A 7,500-nucleotide genomic window follows, 5' to 3' on the forward strand; every position below is an offset into this window, starting at 1 on the left:
TTGTCGGTTTGACTCCCGACCCGTCAGGTTAGTGGGGGAAGTAATTAACCAGTGCTCTCCCCAAACCTCCTCCATGACTGAAGTAACAGGTTACAGTCCCTAGAGCAGTTTGGAGATAGGTGCCTTGCTCAAGGGCACTTGAGGTATTAAATGTATTGGTAGTCAAGTCAAGTCAAGTCAGGTGTTACTAATCGTCAAAAATCTATGTAACAGGGTTAGCACAGAAGTTTGAAATTGCGTTTGACCAGTAATTGGTAAATCCGGGATTAGACCTGTAACTCTATGAAGTCCACCTCCCTGACCATTACACCACGGCTGCCCATTATTGAATATGAGATTACCATCAGCAGAGCACAGGCTGGTCTGGTGAAAACATCGGTCATGCTACCCAGGATTGCACAAAGCCTGTGTTGCCTTCTGTTCTCTTCAGTTGGTTGTTCTTGATTAAAATGTGCAACACAATTATGTCTTTATTTTTTTATTCCTCCTTCCTCTCCCCATATTTCTTCCCTTTTTCTATGGAGTGATAATGTATGCAATCATCATCAGCAGAGCAAAGGCGGAAAGAACATAAACACATCAGACACACACACTTGTATGGTATGCGCAAATTCAGGCACACTTGCACGCACGCACACACAAACAGAAACACACGCACAGAAACACACGCAAACACACACACGCGCGCGCGTGTGCGCGCACACACACACACACGCACGCACGAACACACACACACACACACACACACACGCTCTCTTAGACACACACGTGCGCGCTTGCCCGCTTGCGCGCGCGCACACACACACACACACACACACACACACACACACACACACACACACACACACACACACACACACACACACACACACACACACACACACACACACACAAACACACACCCGCCCGACACTCAGCGCAGGGCCTCTCAAGACAAATCACACAGCGATTGTTTCATCCATACGGACGCACACACACACACACGCACACACGCACACAATGCTTTGAGTTCATAGATAAACCAGATGTGACTAGAGACAGAGACAGAGGACACTACAGAGGGTTGTGCCTCAAGGAGGGAAGAAGGGATTGGTAAGTCTGGGGATTGCATGTCTGTATGCAGGGATGCCGACAGGGGGGGACAAAGGAGTGTGCTGTCCCGGGCCCAAGGTGAGAGTGGGCCCAGTAATTAGGTCCTCATTACATTGAATGTATTGGATTTGGGGCCCTTTCAGATTACTTTGTCCCGGGCCCGGCAAAAGCTGTCAGCAGCCCTGTGTGTATATGTGTGTTCATACAGGGCTGCTGACAGTTTGGGTCCGGGAAAAAAAATGTATCTCAAAGCCCCCTACCCCACTCAATGCATACTATGTAATGGACACCCGATTCTGGGACCCCTCTCTCCATGGGGCAGTGTGTGTGTGTGTGTGTGTGTGTGCGTGCGTGCGTGCGTGTGTGCGTGCGTGCGTGCGTGCGTGTTTGTTACAACACACTGCAAATAGTTGACACTGGATGTTTTCCACCTGTCATACATTCATGCTAGCATGCAACAACTCCAAGGCCCAACATTATTCATTTTCCCAATACAGTAGATCATTAGCAGCATTATGACACGGTCATGTTGTGGTTATAAATGACAGTAGATCATTATTATGAGACTGTCATCTCATGGTTATCAATGACAGCCATGCCCTGCCCTCCTCCTGCTAATTTTAGCTGCCATAACAATATCTGTCATCAGGTACCGCTATGTAAACATCAAGTCATCGTTAGTCATTATTTGACATAGGCATGTAATCAAAAGCGTTTAATTATCAGCATCTGCCAAAAAGGCATGAAGACTATGTTAACATTTCATCGTGAGAGAGTCTGTGATTACTATTGATGCTAGAAACTTCTAACTCTTCCGTTTTCAGTAATGATTATTTGTCATAGCACGTTGTCAGAAATTCACCATTCATATGGAGTGGAGCATCATGCTACCTCATTCCTTCATTGTCATGTGGAGAGGATCATCATGAACCTTTTATTTTGACACTTCATATTAGGGTGACCAGACGTCCGGTTTTCCCCGGACATGTCCTACTTTTGAGACCTAAAATAATGTCCAGGGGGAATTTCAGAAATGCCCGGGATTTTGTTGGACTGCCTGAAATATAGACCTAATTCATCTGCACTGTAATTTTCACTCCGTTCCATTTGACTCCACTCCAGGTTTCTCTCTACCATTCACAAATTAGTCACGCCCTTCTCGTCAAATCTAGCCACTTCGCACCATGTGTCCGAAAGAAGTAGCCTCGGGGACTAGCCAGTGCGCCCCATGTTTACAAGCGAAAGTGCATCTGTCCGCCGGTTCGACGGACTGCAATGCCGATAGAAACGCAAATGCACGTTCGCGGTGGAGTTGAACAAAAAATCCCGAGTGTGAAGCCAGGTATGAAGATAATCTAACACAGGAGTATGCGTAGTAACACCACCAAATCCATCATTTAAGGAGGTACAAGTTTTGTTACACCTTGTCACAAGACTTAGCCTAAAAATTCTTTCATGATCTGACATTTCCAAGTTATTTGCAAAAGCAATTTCTCGGAGCTAGGACTCATTCCTGAGTTAAGAAATTGAGCTTCTTCTTCATCAGCTTCTTCTTCTGTCTATTGCCTTTGCAGTTATTGATAACGCTGTATGGGTTATCTTATTAATGGTAGGCCTAGGTAAAACTCCACTTCCTCTCTTAATGGTGTCCCATTGCTAATCTCTGAGCACCATGCCACTACAAATAGCCTATCTAAATAGGCCTAATGGATGACAGTGGAGGGGTAAATTGTGAGGTGTCTTATAAACATATTAAGCCTAAAATGTAGCCTAATAGAACTTCATTATCAATTCAGTTGAAAACCACAAATGTTTTATATTTAGTTTCCAATGTTATATAGCCTAATGCTGTTCATCTTTGTGGGGAATGGCTGAGCTGGGCCTACATGATGGTGAATCTATTTTTAAAAACCTAATGCAGAAATTAGAATAGGCCTATGAAATTGAGCTGCATTGTTATGCCGTTTAGCTACTCCAATATAGGTGTTAGGCCTACTATCTAGGATTGTAACAAAGGCTCTGCATCATATGATCACACAAATTATGTGATAGGCCTATAGGCGTAACTGAAGAGATTTTAATTGTCATTTATGGTAGACAAATGAATGTGCATGCCAAAAAGTTCGAGTGACTGTTAAACAAATGACCATTTTGGATGCGTTGATACTTTATAGGCCTACTATCATACCTCATACCCATATATACTTTCATACCTGTAGATACACACAGATGACCCCAACCCCCCCCCCCCCAAAAAAGTGTCCTCCTTTTTACAAATCCAAATCTGGTCACCCTACTTCATATTGTTCCCTCAGGGTCCAGGAGACTTCTTCCTGTCATTTGTAGTATGAAGTATTGAAAAACAAACAGAACAAGACAAAAAGACAAACAGATAAGCAGAAAAAGTGTGTGTGTTTGAGTGTGTGTGTGTGTGTGTGTGTGTGTGTGTGTGTGTGTGTGTGTGTGTGTGTGTGTGTGTGTGTGTGTGTGTGTGTGTGTGTGTGTGTGTGTGTGTGTGTGTGTGTGTGTGTGTCCAGATATCCTTGATACTCTCCAGCTTGTGTAACATGCTGTAAAGTACCAACAGATGGGAAGCAGGTGGGACTACTCCTCCCCATCATAGTTCCAGAACGCACGCACGCACGCACGCACGCACGCACGCACGCACGCACGCACGCCCACCTTCCTTTCTACTCTTTGCTTCGTATGAAATGATGTTGCACACATTCTTGCTCTCACAAACATACCTGCACATACAATATACAGTAGTAGCCTACATACAATTTAAAGCATACAGTATTTATTCAATACTATTTTAAGAGCACAGTGTGTGTGTGTGTGTGTGTGTGTGTGTGTGTGTGTGTGTGTGTGTGTGTGTGTGTGTGTGTGTGTGTGTGTGTGTGTGTGCGTGTGTGTGTGTGTGTGTGTGCGCGTGTGTGTGTCTGTGTGTGTGTGCGTCAGTGTGTGTGTGCGTCAGTGTGTGTGTGTGTGCATATGTGCGTGTGTGCATGCATGCGTGCGTGTGTGTTCCCATATGAGCAGTGCTGTGACCTTACAGCTGGTTGCAGCATCTTCCCATGAGTCACCAGAGCCTGCAGTGCCAAGTCATCAGCACAACACAGAAGGAAGCAACATGTACTCCACTGAGGTAGGGGTGTGTGTGTGTGTGTGTGTGTGTGTGTGTGTGTGTGTGTGTGTGTGTGTGTGTGTGTGTGTGTGTGTGTGTGTGTGTGTGTGTGTGTGTGTGTGTGTGTGTGTGTGTGTGTGTGTGTGTGTGTGTGTGTGTGTGTGTGTGTGTGTGTGTGTGTGTGTGTGTGTGTGTTTTGATAAATGTGCATGTATCCCCCATCCATAGCCATGACCTACTTTGGTTGTTAGTTTTTTCTCAGTGCTGTTCTCTGCATACCGTATACTGTAAGCCCAAAATACTAAGCTCCATAAGCCAAGAGGTGCATTCATGAAGGCACACACATATAAGCGCACACACACACACACACACACACACACACACACACACACACACACACACACACACACACACACACACACACACACACACACACACACACACACACACACACACACACACACACACACACACATAAATACACACACACACACACACACACACACACACACACACACACACACACACACACACACACACACACACACACACACACACACACACACACACACACACACACACACACACACAGACACACACACACACACACTCACACACATGTGCATCTTACACATGCACTATCAAGCATATGCGCTCACGCATGCTGGTATTACTATAATTGTGTTTAGCTACGCAACCAATCAATAACAAAAAAGCATTTCACCGCACAATAAGGCATCCAAGTGCAACACTGTGAGAAACAGTGTCTCCCTAATGACTGCCTTTGAGAGTTCACATGCGGTGGATTAACACCAAAGGGCTGTTGTTCTTCACATGCTACAGTGCATTGGCCTTGGCAGCAACGGTGCATAATGTTCTTATGAGGTTTGCTTTGGCAAGATTAGTAATGGATTAGTGTGGTGACTTTCATAGTTTCAGATGGATTACGGTATGATCCAGAACAGAGTTCATTCAAATTAAAATGTATGCTTTAAAGTTGATGTTTTAAAGTTGATGAGTTCTTGTTGTTGATCTTGTTGTTGACGAAGATAATAATGATGATGATGTTTTTTTTTTTTTAAATTAATTTGCGTTTTATTCTATGCACTTTGGGTTTCTACCTAAAACATTTCCACAAGATGAATCTGTGGCTAAATGTTTATTGCCATATTTTGGATGAACACAACCCTCAGACATGGCCTACTACCGGTCTGTCTTATATCAAATAAACATTAAAAAAAAAACGTTTCATATTGGAAATGTCTTGTCATGGTTGTTCTTTCGATAGTTTGGCCAATCAGGAATTTCAAGGAGTTCAGATTAAAGTGAAGGAATATATTGCACATGAGACACTTGGGATAAACAAACTATGATTAAAAGCTCAAAAATAAATTAGGTACATCTTTTGAACATGTATGCATGGTTATATCAGCATGCTGTGCCATACCTTGGGACTGTTTTTCATCTTGTGATGATTGTCTCTTGTGTTGGGAATTCTATGAACAGTCTTTTAAATCAAAGGTAGTTAAGTAAAGAAAAGCAAATGGTGCTCTCTTTGAGAGTAACTTTATTCTTACACTTTATTTATACATTTTCTCTATTTATATTCCCTTTCTACTTTAGTCTCCTTTAATCTTCTTTTGTTCTGTGTTTTTACAACTTCAGAGAGTGAAGAACTTTTCTATTGTCTGTTTATTATGCTCTTTAATGTAATTTTTAATCACAATGCCCTTTTCACTTCACGTTTCCTTTTGTTGTTCTTCTCTCTGTTCTTTTTTAAAACACATTTTATTCCCTTTATCCTTCTACTCCTCCATCTGATTTTCCCTTTTCTATCCCCCTTCTCTCCTCATCTTTCTTCCCCAACTCCCTTTCCTAAGTTTCCCGGGACATTAAACAGAGCAACAGGTCCCAGGCGCGTTACCAGAATATATCAGCGGGAAGATGGGTATTTAAAATATAAAAGTCTCTAGTAGAAGTGCCTACTCATAGGCCTAATTAAAATTCCGACATCTTTTGACAGTGGTCTTCATCAAAACAAAGTCAAAGACAAAGAGAATGTTCATAAGTTAAAAAAACGTAAACTCCACCTCTGGACCAGGTGCAAAATGAGTTTGTTGCCAATCCTTCTCAGGTCATATCGTATAATAAAATGTTGTCAGGGTAGTGCGTGTGTGTGTGTGTGTGTGCGTGTGTGCGTGTGTGCGTGTGTGTGTGTGTGTGTGTGTGTGTGTGTGTGTGTGTGTGTGTGTGTGTGTGTGTGTGTGTGTGTGTGTGTGTGTGTGTGTGTGTGTGCGTGCAGGGATAGAATTGCTGAAAGTGTTGACTGGGCAGGATGAGGCTGTAAAGGAGAGAATCATCTCGACAGCTTCAATGGCCTGCATTGCGCATCTGTGCATGTGCGTGTGTGTGTGTGTGTGTGTGTGTGTGTGTGTGTGTGTGTGTGTGTGTGTGTGTGTGTGTGTGTGTGTGTGTGCGTGTGTGTGCGTGTGTGTGTGTGTGTGTGTGTGTGTGTGTGTGTGTGTGTGTGTGTGTGTGTGTGTGTGTGTGTGTGTGTGTGCGCATGCGTGCGTGCATGCGTGTGTGTGTGTGTGTGTGTGTGTAGAGGGAGATGGGGAGAGGATATGCAGAGGTCTGTGTCTCTGTGAGTTATTTTGTACGTACTGTACTGTATGTGTATGCATGGAGGATGATGGGGATGCAGAGGAGCAACGGCTCCAATACAATAGCTACTGTATGGCAGTATGGTAGTCAGGTGAACTAACTTCTATCACAGTGTCATTATAGTGCCCTGGTGCAGTAGGAGAATATGTGGGGCTACAGCCTGTCCAATACAATAGCTATGGCAGTGTGGTAGTCAGGTGACTTGACTTGAACTTCTATCACAGTGTCAGTGTATTGCCCAGCTGCAGTAGGAGAATATGTGAGGCTACAGCCTGTCCTATACAATAGCTATGGCAGTGTTGTCCTGAGTTGCAGTTCCATCTCCCCCCTCAGGTGTGTCAGCATGTTACCCAGGTGCAGTAGGACTCTAGCACATCAGTGGGGCTACAGCCTGTAGATATTGCAGGATGGTATTGAGTTGAACTAACTTCTCCCCCAGGTGTGGCAGTACGGTGGCCAGGTGCATTAGGAGTGAATGAAATCAGTGGAGCAATAGCTTTAGCAATGTTGTCATGAGTACCTTCCCCCTCAGGTGTAGTGGGACTCTAGCACATCAGTGGGGCTACAGCCTGTCCTCTACAATAGATACTGCAGGATGGTATTGAGTTGAACTAACT

This window comes from Engraulis encrasicolus, chromosome 8, assembly GCF_034702125.1.
Source record: "Engraulis encrasicolus isolate BLACKSEA-1 chromosome 8, IST_EnEncr_1.0, whole genome shotgun sequence".
NCBI lineage: Eukaryota > Metazoa > Chordata > Actinopteri > Clupeiformes > Engraulidae > Engraulis > Engraulis encrasicolus.